Source organism: Antedon bifida, chromosome 5 (assembly GCF_963402885.1).
Source record: "Antedon bifida chromosome 5, ecAntBifi1.1, whole genome shotgun sequence".
Lineage (NCBI taxonomy): Eukaryota > Metazoa > Echinodermata > Crinoidea > Comatulida > Antedonidae > Antedon > Antedon bifida.
In genome coordinates this window covers 23,532,637-23,547,282 of record NC_136230.1, presented here as the reverse complement: position 1 = coordinate 23,547,282, position 14,646 = coordinate 23,532,637, and the positions used below count along the sequence as shown (strand labels likewise).

Here is a 14,646-nt window from a genome sequence, read left to right as displayed (position 1 = left end):
GAGGTCAAAAAGGGTCAGGTAACAATGGAATGAAAAGCCTTTTTAAGTTGCTGTTCAAACATGTTGAATTGAATGTACAATGGTGCGTTTGAGCATACACAATGTTTTGCTACTGTAAAATTGTGTTAGTACTATGTTCAGTAGGCTATTTTTTAAAACAATAAACACTGTATAGGTTCCATATTTTTGCCACCAAGAATTAACACAATAGCTGCATATTGCCCTGTTAATGTACAAGATATTACCTTTTAAAACCTGCCAACTGAACTAACTATTTATTGTATGAAATGATAGCCTATAAAACATAAAAGAATATTTTTTAAATGAATACATTGTCTAGTTCAAACGTTTGGTAATGTAACATGTTCATAGCTTTTCCCAGTTTAGAAGGTTGTATTTTTAGTATTTATAATAATTTATTACAGTATTGGATAAATTAAAATCTGATATTGTATTTAATATGCCACTGTAAGTTTGTAAAAAATAAAATAATAAACATTAAATTTCTCATGTTCATAAAATATAATTATGCTCTATAATGTAAACATATTAATAGGCATATTGCAGCAATTAGACTCATTTTAAATTTCTATGCAATGTCTTTATAATAAATAATGCCTACAAATTTCATTTTCGTGTCTCATGTTACACTATACGTTATAAAATGTATATTCCTGTATCCTTTAGTATCTGATAAAAAAAAATGTGTGATAATTGCAAGTGTGCTTCATAAATAAACGTTTAACAGGATAACAAAAAACCTTTAAAAAATGGCGCTGATTTGTGTTTTTCATTGAAAAGCTGATGGAATTCAAAGCAACGAATAAATCGTCCTAAGTATAAAGAGTTGTATTTTTTGTTTTTATTCGTCTCAAAAAAGTATATTGAAGTAAACAAATATTTAAAAAGGCCCCTGAAACTAAATCTATTACGTGTGGGAACATCCATTTCGACACAATAATTATCGACGTATTGCACTAACTTTGTAACCTGCTGCTTACATAAATTCGTTATCAAATTGACTGTTTAACTAAGCGTAATAGTTACATTTTGTATACTGTATTTTTTAATATAATATTTGTAAAATGACGTACAACAGTGAAAACTCAAATCAAACATAATACAAAAAAAAACACAAAAATAATTCGAAAATAGAAATTCGTAAATTACGGTTACGACACGAGAATCTTCGAATCTATAAATACCAATCCAATCAAATATCGACAATATAACGTCAACACAATACTCTCAAATAACTGGCTAGTTTATGGCAACAAATTTCTATAAATGTCCGAACGAATGGCAAAACATTTAATTAAGAAGCATCTTAACATCAAATTCAAGATAGCAACTCTTTGCATTTTGTCCTATTATACAATTTACTGAAAATGCCAGGTGGAAAAGGAAGTGGAGGAAATGGAGGTCGTGGTTACGGCTGTGGAAATGGTGGAAATGGTGGAAATGGTGGATATGGTAGATATGGAGGCCAATGTGGTGGTCATTATGGTCAATCTTCATCGACATTAAGAGGCAATGCACCTTCTGGATCACATCAGTCGAAGGGCTCAAACACTTCAAAAAATTAGTCACCAGGTAAATGTGAGTCTTCTATTAATTAAGTAACATAAAAAGGGATTAGGTTAGAAGAGTAGGCATACATATACATATATTTAATTGTTTTGACTGTATTTTCAATTTATCCAACGTTTATTTGATAATTTGATTTGTGATCTTGTGAAAGTGTATCCGATTAACCTAGATGTGTTAGACTGTTAAACCACACCGTAGGCATAGGCTACATTCAAAGAAACTTGAGAGAGAGACCTAGATTTTATTTTTAAATAAGAAAAACTCTTTCTCAAAATGTTAAAAGATTTGCAACAAATAATTAACATGGAATTACCATTTTTACAAAAAGAATATCAACATTATCCGTTGAATCCTGCTATTTTGTTGGTTGAATTTGTTGTACCCATGGAAAACAAGTTGTGCTGAATATGCCATTGTGACAAAGAAATTTGGATTAAAAAATATTGTTTTAAAAAATCTTTATTATATAATTTTATTAGTAGAAAATAGCCTATTCAAAGTCTGATTTTTTAAATCTTTATTTTTCATGTTTTTGGGTCAATACATCTTTAAACGAAAATAATATCTCTTCTAATGTTAAAAAAGTTAATTGTATCAAATTGAGTCTACATTTATTTAGGCCTAAATTTGGTTATTCTAAATGTTGATTATCTATCTGTTACTTTAGGTAGAATGAAATGCAACAGTGGTTGTGGGCATGACGTCGGCTTCCAAATAATTTGCTAAACTGAACTACATTGGACTGCAACAGATATACTTCACTAGAAACAACTTCAATACAATCCTGACTTCTGTAATTTCCAGAACTTTTATAATAAACTTTATTTCAAATTATTTTCTTTGTTTCATCCAACACAATTATAATGGAAGAATAACTTTGAGATATTGTAGTATAATTATTGTATATAGTTCTATGAACATTAGTTCATTGTATGTACACCATTGACAAAGTAAATTGGTTTATATAATCTCTACTTCCTATATAAACATTACAACAAGTACATTTATTTTACAATATATAAAAAATACAGTATAATAATGCACAAACTTTTAGTGCAAATACGACATATTATAGTTCTTTTTTTGTCATCATCAATATTATTATTATTCAAACAATGATTTGTTATTTTACCTTGTAAAAATTGGTTTAACATGAAATTAAAGAAGTAAATATTTAAAAACTACTTTAAGTACACCGAGAATATAGCGAAATATACATAAGCATTAGGATAGATATAAGATATAGATGTAAGGCCTTTATATATAACACCACACAAAGACCACATACACTTAATGTTGGATTCAAACGAAGAATTATTAGTTAAGGATTAAGTATTGTAATGCATATTCTATTTTTTTTAACGAGACTGTGATCTAACCCAGAAAAGTAGGTACATGTATTTTTCACGATGTTTTAGTCATAGGCCTATAATTCTTCGACATTTAATGATTTGACACAAGGCCAGATACATTATGGGATATATAAAAAAATAAAGTTCCAAAAACGGATATTTATATTGTTTTTTTTTTTCAATATCTGAGTATGTTTTATTTATCCTATAATTTTAGATACAAATAACATGTACAAAATGTAAATGTATTGCCTACTATAGTGGAACGAGTATTACTATTAATTTAATTAATTGCGTGGTTAAAATTCCCAAAGTGAATTTATAGAATGATGAACCTTTTCATACTCCTAGTATTTAATTTAGAACAGTACGAAATTCCAGAATTATACTGTATTATTATAAAGACTAATATAGTAAAATATGTATAGCCAGACATTTATAAAAAAAATTTAAAACTAATAATAATAAATTTGTTTGCACATTTACATAATAATATCTGCAAAATAAATTAAAATCTAACTTAACAAATACAAAAAAAAATCGATGTGGTAGTCATGGTAACCCAAGTCTACAGTACATCGAGTCATTATCCAATGACAGCACTTACACATGGTTTTATTTCATCACCCAATCAATAGCTAATTTTTGACTCATATGTAAAATAATATGAGTATAATAATAATAAAAGTATTATAATATTATATCATATACTATAATAACAATTTAAAATAAAAGTATTTTAAATAGTATATATTACGAGCTGTTTTATCTTATAAAACGAATTAGAGCAAAACACAAGAATAGAAGCAATATAAATAGTTATAAAAGAATAATAAACAATACAGATTTACAGTTTTAGATTTTCTGCCTATAATTTGTGTGTCAGTCTGTCAAGATTGTGTTAATGGAATATTAAGAGGTGGTGGCAAACTTCTGTTTCTCTCTAAACATTTTCCACAATCCATAATTTCAAACTCAAACATTTTAGGTTTACAAACGAAAAATGCAGAAAATACAAAGGAGATATATGTTATATGGTACTTCATTGTATACAAGTCAATCATTTGTAGTTATTGACTTTAATAACCTAAGTTGTATTGGTATAGAGGTCAAAAAGGTCAGGCTACAGTGACATGAAAAGCCTAGCTCTTTATACAGGTTGAATTGAATGTACAATGATGGGTTTGAGCACACACAAATTGTTGATACTGTAAAATGTGTTATGTTTATTAGGCTAATGCTCTACAATACACACTGTATATTCTCCTGAAGTTTAGCTTTCAAGAATTAACGCGAAATCTGCATATTCCCTAAGTTCCCATAATTACAAACCATCTTTCATAAAGTAACAGAATTTAAAAAAAAATCCTTTAACAAAACAGATTGGCGCTAAGTTGTGTATTTCAATGAAAAAGCAGATGGAATTCACAATAAACGAATACATTGTTCTTAAGTATAAAACGTTGTATGTTGTTTACTTACTCGTCTCAATTAACATTAAAATAAACGAAAAAGGTATATAAAAGAAAAAATATAGAAATGTGTGCCTCTAACTAAAGATACCATGTGTGGGGACATCCGTTATCGACACAATAATTATCGACGTACTATAATGACGTCTGCTGGAATTGGCGCATTACAAATTCGTATTATTATTATAACCTGCTAACATAACTTATCCTTAAAAAATTGACTAAATAGATGTGTACTGTAATGTGTACATTTTGTATGATAATAAATATATATTCGTAAAATTACATTAAATAGTGTCAATTCTAAATAATGTTGATAATCAATAGGCCGAAAATAGACATTCGTAATTTACAGTTACTATACGAGAATCTTCGATTATATAATTACCAATCCAATATCGGTAATATGACGTAAAAAATACTCAAATAGACATGACGTCAGCTTCCCAGATCATTTTCTAAACTGAACTACAGTAGAAGCTTGGTTAAACATTAATTTGAAAGAAGTAAATATTTAAAAACTACTTTTTACTTTTATATTATAACATACTATTTTTAATGTCCACGTATGTTGTAAGGTTAACTGATTTAAAATTTTGCAACTTTATACTAAAATGATGACAATACTATTTAAAGATATATTGTCTCCAGAAACATGTAACAACATATTTGTTTAGTTGTTTTAAAAAATGTATTGCTGTTTATCTAAACACAAAACAAATATACACAATATAAATATAGAGATAACCAAAACATGAGAGCAAGGAAACACTATAAACACAAAGTGTGCTCTATAGGAATCCTGGATATATAAAGGGAAAATATTAAAATCTAATATAAATACATCTCAATTACCAATAAATAATGTTATTACATTTTTTTATTTGTATATTTAAATATATTATGGTTTCCAATTTGTTTTTTGAACTTTTTATTGCATTTAAGTAAAATATTTGTAATACTAATTTAATATATTTCGTGTTTTTCTGATTAAAAGAAAGATAACATTTTTTATGACATACAGTATTTCAACAAGGAATGGAATCTTCCAGATATTCATTTTTGCGCATTGCAGTACAAACTAATCCAATCAGAACCTTTCGAAATAAAATAAAACACATCTTACTGGATGTTAATATATTTATTATATGTGCCATATTACAGTTTTATAAATTATATGACACTTATTTAATAAAATTTTATAAAAATAAAATAAGTTTATCCAAATATAGTAAGGGAAAATAATAACATGAATTATTAAACAACTGAATTCGTTAAGAGCAATTGCCTAATTTATTTTATAATTGATTATTTGCGATTCCAGAAGTTGTTAAATGATTTGTGTTATTTAGTTCTGTTCTGCCTCTTAATCCATTATCAGGCGGGTACATTTTATTTGTGGTAAGTTTAATTAATCGAAAAAAATAATTCACGATATAAAAATGGTAGTAAAGGGTTAAGGGTTAAATGGTTAAAAGCACATACTTACTGTGTACGTAAGGAGGATTAGAAATTACACTGCGTCACTACTACTGACATACAGATCAAATTTTATATTGAAACTAATTCGTACTAAAGTTTACTATAATTGCATTTTATAGAGATGCAATAACTTTACACAATCATAATTGATTGTTTCCTTATTTAATAAAAACAGATGAGAGAGTCTTTAGACCAACTTCTGTCAATACGAAGGAGATACTGTACATATATATGGTACAAATAAGACATATCTCTGTATACAAGTCAAATATTATTATTGATTTTAATCATTTAAGTATGCGTCTGTATTGATGTATAGAGAGCAAGCTAGTCAGGCTACAATGATATTAACAAACCTAAAATTGAAATAGCATTGAATAAATTGTTATGAAGTATACACGTGTTTATTCCATTTGTTTATTCGTATCGAAGGTAAAGTCGTGGACACATCTATATTCTAACGCTAATTTTAATTAGGTTAATTAAAACATTCAAAAATAACACTTACGAATCGAGAATTTTCCTCCAATCTATAAATACTAATCCAATCAGACACCGATAATAATAAACGTCAAGAAAATACTCTTTACTAACTGGTCAGTTTTTGGCAACAGATTTCTATAAAAGTCCAAACTATTAGGCCAAAAATGCGATACATCATTATATTAACAACTATCGGACATTTGTTTATAAATTGACAAAAATGCCAAGTGGAAAAGGAGGTAACGGAGGTGGTGGCAAAGGTGGAGGCGGCGGAAAAGGTGGCAGTGGCGGTAAAAGCGGCGGAAATGGTGGGTCGAAAGGCCAGCACTGTCATGGAAATCAACACGGAAAATCTTCATCATCGACACTAAGAAGCAATGTACCTTCTGGATGTCATCCATCAAAGGGCCCAAATAATCCGAGCAATTAATTAATTATTATCAGGTAATTTGTGCTTTTATAAAGTTATAGATATATAATTGTTTGCATTTTATTATGAATAATGCATAATACAAGAAGTAATTTACTTTACTGAAGTAAATTACTGAAAAAAATTACAACGATATGGGTATCAGTCGCTGGATCTCAATGGGGATACAATAAAATAAGCAAAAAGCTAAATCAAAACGTAAAACAGCAAAAAAAAAGAGCTTTTGGGCAACATTAGCTCTTCAGCAGAGCAAGTGACATTGATTGAACTTATTTAACATGTCAGTTGCAGTCAAGGATAAACAATTATTGTTAGCTAATTGGCAAAAAGTCTGAAATAAAGATACTGTTTATTAACAAGGTGATGCTCTAAACCACATACTTTACTACCTTCTATAATATTTTGAGAAGTAATTTGGTAAAAGTTTGTCCGTCATTTTGTTTTTTTAACTTATTTTTATTTGTATTATATCACTCTACATCTATTACCTTAATAATACTGAACCATAGCTGTTTCAATCAAAATATCTTTACTAACTATTATTATATAGTTGTTTAGTGTATTATTTCATGGCATGCACAACAAAACACCAGTAGTAAATAATTTAAAATATTAATAAAATTGATAAACCAAGTCAGTGTGTGTTTTGGAGTCATTTGGTTAAGGTTAATAAAAAAAATAAAGGTTAAAATTAGAAAAGCGAAATTAGAGGCCTATTTTAAATAGTCAGTGCTAGTGTCGAATAACATAAAAAAATAGCAAGTTGACTAGCTAAATATTTAAAAACTAGGCATATATTTAAGTTAAATGACGAATATACTATAATTATCATGCAAAAGAGGCTACAATACTACCTTATATTTATATGGTTAGAATAAAAAGCAACAGACATTTTAAACCACGAGTTGTAGTGAATTTGACACTTGAAACTAGTAATTAAAATATTCTAATTAATTGAATTTGAATTACTTTACGATACTTCAATGTATAGCTAATAAATGGGAATATACTTCCAGGCCGTTAGTCAACTAGAAAGAAAAGGCTTTCTATTTTAGTTTAGGCATTATTAAATGAAAAGGATGTATCTTACAAATCAACGATATTCACATTCAAATTTTACTACAGTAGTATTGTAAACATTTTCGTTATTCTATTAAACGATAAATTATGATTTAAAATTGGCGTTGACAAAAATAACAAACACAATGGCAATTAATGGCAATCATTTATGTATATTAAAACGCAATGCTCATTACAATGATTTATAAAATCCGATACCACTAGAAGAGAGTCTCTTCTTTGATTGGTAAATTCTAAACACCTGATTTTTTTCTGGAAGCTGGTTGGATAAATGATTTAGATGTAACGTATACAATAGTTCTCCTTAGTGTAACCCAGGCTACAAAAGTAGGCCAGTCTAAGAAGATGAAGGGTAACACAGGCCACACAAGTGTGCCAGTCCAAGGAAATTGCAACATTTACACATTCCTACTTCCTTACAAACAAAGAAAGTACTGACCAACATACTTTAAGTATGAGCTAATTATTTTAAGTCTAAACTATTAGCTGATCAAACTCCAAATAAGGAAATAGGGCCACCATCATCTGCCATTAGATAATGGTCCAGTAATGTATTTCGGAAAAACATGGTGGGGCCAAGACATATAAAAAAGACTGCAGAGTTGGGAAAAATCACAACTCAACTCTAAATCTATTGAGAGCAGTCAGGTCCTCCCTGATACTTTTTGCACGTTCTGAAAGAAGTTGTATTTACACTTATTCCTTGCTCAACAAATTCAGGTAAGATAACCAACATAAACCTATTATTTTGTAGCGTAAGTAACATAGCTAAGTCCTTTAGTTGTACTTGTTAACTACATATAGGATACTACGTTTATGTTTATCATTGCCTGTTGTTAAATCCAGCAATGAATTTATTATCTTAGACACAACTAATTGATATATTGTAAATATGTACTATTTATTATGTTTGACCACCTTATATCCTATTGATTGTATGTTTATATGTAAGTTAGAGTGTAGTAATAAGACCCTGTCATTATATACTCACTAGGCTATGATTTATTAGCTAATCCTAAATTATCCTTGAATGAAGCCTGTATAGAGAATTCTGTAGTTATAGGAATCAAATACAAAAAGGCTACCGTAGTACACAACTCAACTCTAAATCTATTGAGAGCAGTCAGGTCCTCCCTGATACTTTTTGCACGTTCTGAAAGAAGTTGTATTTACACTTATTCCTTGCTCAACAAATTCAGGTTGAGGGAAGATTGACCAAGTTGGATTCTGTGTGTAAAGTCCACAGCCAGACGAGGGAATCGGTGAAGTGTATAAGCATCAAACTTCGAACGGGTTTACCACACCAAAAAGGGGACAAGCTCGACCACTGCCAGTTGTCAACAAACTTAAGTTTGACTTGTTATCTAAATCTTTAAGCATACTTAATTATAAGTCGCATATTGTATAATTTGTATTACGATTTAGAATAATAACACATCTACTATAAGCCAACTATTTTGTACTCTTTTATTTATTATCTACGTGTGTCTAGTGCCGCCGCCCCAATCAACTCGAACCCCGCTCACCTCAACCCTAAGTCGATAATCTTTTGTGTTGTGTGTAGAGCGGTTACATTGGGTAAACATAATATTAGTAATTGATAGAATCCAACATAATGGCGACGAATTTAATACTAGAGACTTTACAGATAGGAATTAATTTTCATAATGATAAAGGACCGCGGGGTACAGATTAGAATGAAGGGGAGAATAGACAGCCTAGGTAGGAAATAAAATATTTTGTGTAGTGCTTTTAAATGTTTTCATTATTCAAAATAAAAGGAAATTGCAATTTAAGCCAAATTGTCTATATACAAAATCAATATAACCTTTATATTAAAGACTAAATCTCTACATTTCAGAGATCAAGGACCATCTTCATGCTGCACATATGCTGGTATAAAGATGAAAATAATTCTAATTGAAGTTACACGAAACCGAATTGCTGCGTTATCGTATATGCCTACATACAAAATGGCAACCCATAAGCTACACCGGAACAAGATGAGTTAGAAAACCATAACAGATGAAAGAGATGACAACAGAGCTTTGTTTGACTTTTGGAAATGATGTCCTTTACTCAACAATAGACTGAACAATTATATATAGTTTATTTTAGTGACTGTATTGACATATAGTAAATTTATAAGTTGGTTATGGCAATTTTTAAACAAAATGTATACATCAATACATCTATGGAAGGCAGATATTGTTTATTGTTCTTAACTTTTAAAGTAAAGTTTGTAAACGATTAATGCATAACTAAACATTTTCTTTTTACAACTATTTATTACTCGTAGTATATATTTATTTCAATGGACGTTAACATGTAGAATAGTTGCAATCGGTTGTCCGCATTATCGAGATATATATTTATTGTAAGAACCATTTTATAAGTTTAATTTAAACTTCGAAGGGTTTTTAGCCAGCTACATATAGTATGACCTGTTAAGTGATTTTTCACGTTGTCACCTCCACATTTTCTATTATTTAGAACTATACTGAAATAAAATTTGAATAGACTAGAAGATGTTCTAAAATGCAATAATAGGGCGACCATTATACAGTAAAATAACATATCATTATGGCTTGCTTCTTCTGCATATTACACATTTTGGTGAGATAGTACTACTAAATAATTTGAACTTATTTACACCCACAACTCCCTCCACTAAAGAACATTCAATTAATTCCATAGGTCTTGTTTAACTGATTGATGTTTCTTTAAAAAGATATTATTAAGATTAAGCGATTAATTTAGGGCTTAATAGTGAAATGATTTTTTTAATCTACCATTATTAAAAACTATTCGAAACAAAAATAAATTACTCCTTATTTTATTATTTACTATAATTATGTATCATTTTTTAAGATAATATTTTCTCCTTGAAAACAATTGTTTCTCTTCTTCGGATTTGTTTGTATTCATCTTGCATGGATCTTATTAGAAAATAAAGCATTTTGAGCAATGAAGGTAAATCGATTTGTTTTTGTTTTTATTTTTGTTTTTGTTTTTTTGGTGTCAAGAATGTTGGGTGAACTGTCTGAATGTGCAGCTATAGTTGGAATTTTACTGGTTTTCAAAAATATTGTTTTAAGTTTAATGTACTACAGTACATAGTGACTAAGTAAATAAAATGTATTAGGCCTTACAGGAAATAATTATGCGCATTTTATATTCAAAATAATCTAATTTAGTTTTTCAAGTAGTATATTTCAAGCTAAACATTCATTAAAACAAGTAATAACATAATGATGTTTACATTATGAGAGACGTATATAATCTTAACTATAATCTACTACTACTGACCACTTTATTAATATATTTAAAATGACGTGCACTCTCCCCACCCCCGCTCTAAAAAACTATCCATACAAATTATGTCTAAATAATGTATTTCGATACACCTCCAGCACACGACTCATGACGAAAAACACATGTATTCATTTTAGCAAATCTATACAGCGCCTGGATGTGAACGATGACCTTTGAGGACAAGCATGTTAACCACCAAGTGTGACACCAAGTAAAAATATTACTGGCTATTTATGTTTATTTGTATTTAAATAATTTGAATAGTATACGGTATTGACGATGAATAATAAATAAGATGACGATGATGAAGACGCCGGGTTATAGTGTAACAAATGACAATTGATGGCTATATTGAATATTGCATTAAGAATATCTGTAACCAGCCAATCAAGAGTTGTGACGTTTTAGTTTGGAATGTAATTAGCTATAAAACGTAGAAGCTGAATATAAATCGTCACTGTTACTTGGAATTATTATATTGAGCATAAGTCGCCCTATAGTCGACAAACATTGGTAAATAATACAAGATGCCTGGAGGACCAAACACTGATCAGAACGAAGACGAGGATAAGCTTAAGCCTAAGCCTCCTCCTCCTTCCTCTTCCTCTTCTGCTTCTCCTTCTTCCGGGTAAGAACATAACATTGTAACATATGATATGTATTTCTGTATAATTTTATTATTATAATAAAATTGCCACAGCATGTTTTTAAAAACCTCTTTATATTTCATTCTCTAATTATACAAGACCTCACAATACCACCGCCCCCACCCCAATATTATTCTATATTTTGTTAATCTTTATCTTTTATTAATTGGTTAAAACGGCGTAAATATTATCATTTGTGAAAAACCATTTGTTTTTACTATTTAGAGGATGTACTATCCTGTAATGAAGAAACACATTTAGGCTACAATAAACTGGCTATAGCCTAATTATTGGAAATATTAATCTGAATATCACCTTGAAAACTACAATGCAGCAACAACCAAGACGAGATGAAAACCCAAAGTGCGGATTCGTTATTTAGCAGTCTACAAAACGTGTATGAATACCGGTAAACTTTACAATAACTGACGGAACTTACATATAACATAACAGGTTCAACAAAAATAATGAATATAATCCTACGAAATATAATTATCTACTGTATTTTATTAAAGATTGTTAAAATATCTCATAATCGAAGTATATGCATAATAAAGAGAGTTAGTAATTGACGTTAACTTTAACATGTTTGTTAATTCATGTATTATATAGAATAGTAAATTGTAAAAGCATTGTATTACTGTTCTAGGATTTATATCTCGTTAGTTCACTTAGTCTGCGAATTCTGTTGACATTTAATATAATAAGTTGTTTACAACCTTATTGGAGTGTGACATACAGCTACAGTATAAATAAGGATAATCTTAATATAAAGAAATTTCAAAGTCAAAGATTTTAGTGTTTAAGTTTATTTTGTCTGTGTTATTAGATAGATTTTTATTGTATTAAAACTGAACTAAAATCAAATGTATTTAAAAACATGTTTTGTATTTTTCTTTCTAAATTGTTATTCATCTAGTAAAAACACTAATAATAACTAATATTACAAAATAGCTTATTTATTATTTTCGTTAAAATGGTTTTAATTATCACTTATTTGTTGTGTACATAATGATGATTTTAAAACAAAAATTATGTAAAACAAAATTAAATAATCATGTAAAGGTATTAGTTATATTTTTAAATATTAAACATGTCTTATGGTACAAAAATAAATTCCTTCTCATTTGAACAAATTAAAGCAAGAAAAGCTTCTAGATCCATCCGATAAAAAGCAAATTATCACAAATATTGTACACGTTGTTGTACTTGCTGTAGAATATATACATTAGAAAACAAGATTTAAAAACTATTTGTTATGAATTTAATAAAATTATAAATTTCCTTTCAGAATGGTAAAGAAACATATTTGATATGAATTATTAAACAATTAATTTCGTTAACAGAGTTAAACCAAATAATGGAATAATTTAAAACTTAAAAATGTAATATTCATTTGTCACCAGTATAATAATTCAAAATATGTTTATATTATCAGAGTTCAAATTATAAAAGATATTAATTCAATGATTATTTTTCCGATGTTTTACTTCTGCTAATACTTATTGAAAAAGGGGAGTTGCTTTAAATAGAGCAGATACTAAAATAGTATCAGTCTGTCTACCATTTGGATATTTGAACATTCCGATATTTCTATCAATTTGAAGATTGAATAAATGAGAAAAAAAGTAAAATAATGATATTGTTTACCTGTTGTTATACGAATAAATAAATAGTAATATTTTATTTTTATTTACTTAAGTTGAGCTGATTTTGCTAGTGATGATGTTGGTGTGGTTCACGGGATGTTACTGTTTAAAATGCTGGTGGTGTTGTTGATGATGGTCTTACTAGTAAATAAAATATTGGTAATAATTATTTTTCATCTCAACAATAACAAATTATCGTTACGTAAAATTTGCATACAAATACAAAAGAACCATCAATCCGTGAAATAAACTCTGACATCTGATGCAAATTAGTATATATCATTCTGAGAGATTGGTTCTACAGTCATTGGGTTGTTGTATTAACATTACATACTGCTTCAACTTTTGTAAGCAAGAATATCAAAACCGTACAGCATTATTAAGATGTCTCAACAAAAGCCTACTCAGAATAAGAACAGGTTAAGAAAATTTACTCCTGGAAATTATACGGACCAGAGAACACCAAATACTGCTATGAATCAAGGAATGTAGGTAGATTTTAAACTTTTAATGCATTATTATCAATGTGTTGGTCAAGAATCTGTAAATTGTAGCTTCACTCTACTTAATACAATTACAACAATTTTTATATACGAAATCATTGGTTGTTGATTGGTTATATACTCCCCTTTTGTTATTACAATATACAATAAACAATCTACTTTATTATTTGGTATAATGTATTAATTAATTATTATTATTATTATTTGTTAAGTTGCAATTTATTATAAATATTCAATATGTCTTATTGAATCATCAAGAAAAGGCAACCATTTTTAAAAACGATAATTATTGTATCTGTACATGCAAAATCACAGATTAACATCACATCTTTTAATATTTAGATTGAAAAGTGATGGTCCTTCCTCCTTCCCATGTGGTTATTGCAAAACGGTGTGTAGGTCCCAAGCTGAACTAAAAAGGCATATGGATGAACATCATGGAAAACCAATAAAAACTATTAAAAAATAATCAAGGAAAAAAAAACCGACAAATACAGTAGGCCTATAATTCTTTATAAACCTTTAATTGCTAAACGGCTAATTTTACTATGTAAAATGAATGGTTTCATGTTCTGAACACTCAAGACACTCAAGACATAGAGATAAAGAATGAAACTGCTAATCTAAATGAAGGAAAAGCAGT

General features: G+C 28.6%; 3 long non-coding RNA genes across 5 annotated transcripts in view; 2 read left to right on the top strand and 1 right to left on the bottom strand.

Annotated features, from left to right (window-relative positions):
- LOC144842238 (uncharacterized) overlaps positions 1-14,646 on the bottom strand; it is a 53,550-nt gene that overhangs the window by 8,254 nt on the left and 30,650 nt on the right. The window lies entirely within an intron of this gene.
- LOC144842270 (uncharacterized) lies at positions 1,244-3,099 on the top strand. Its single transcript, XR_013612113.1, has 2 exons — positions 1,244-1,593; positions 2,258-3,099. It is a non-coding gene; the product is annotated as an uncharacterized LOC144842270 (long non-coding RNA).
- On the top strand, positions 11,655-14,591 carry LOC144842406 (uncharacterized). Its single transcript, XR_013612119.1, has 3 exons — positions 11,655-11,832; positions 12,077-13,988; positions 14,346-14,591. It is a non-coding gene; the product is annotated as an uncharacterized LOC144842406 (long non-coding RNA).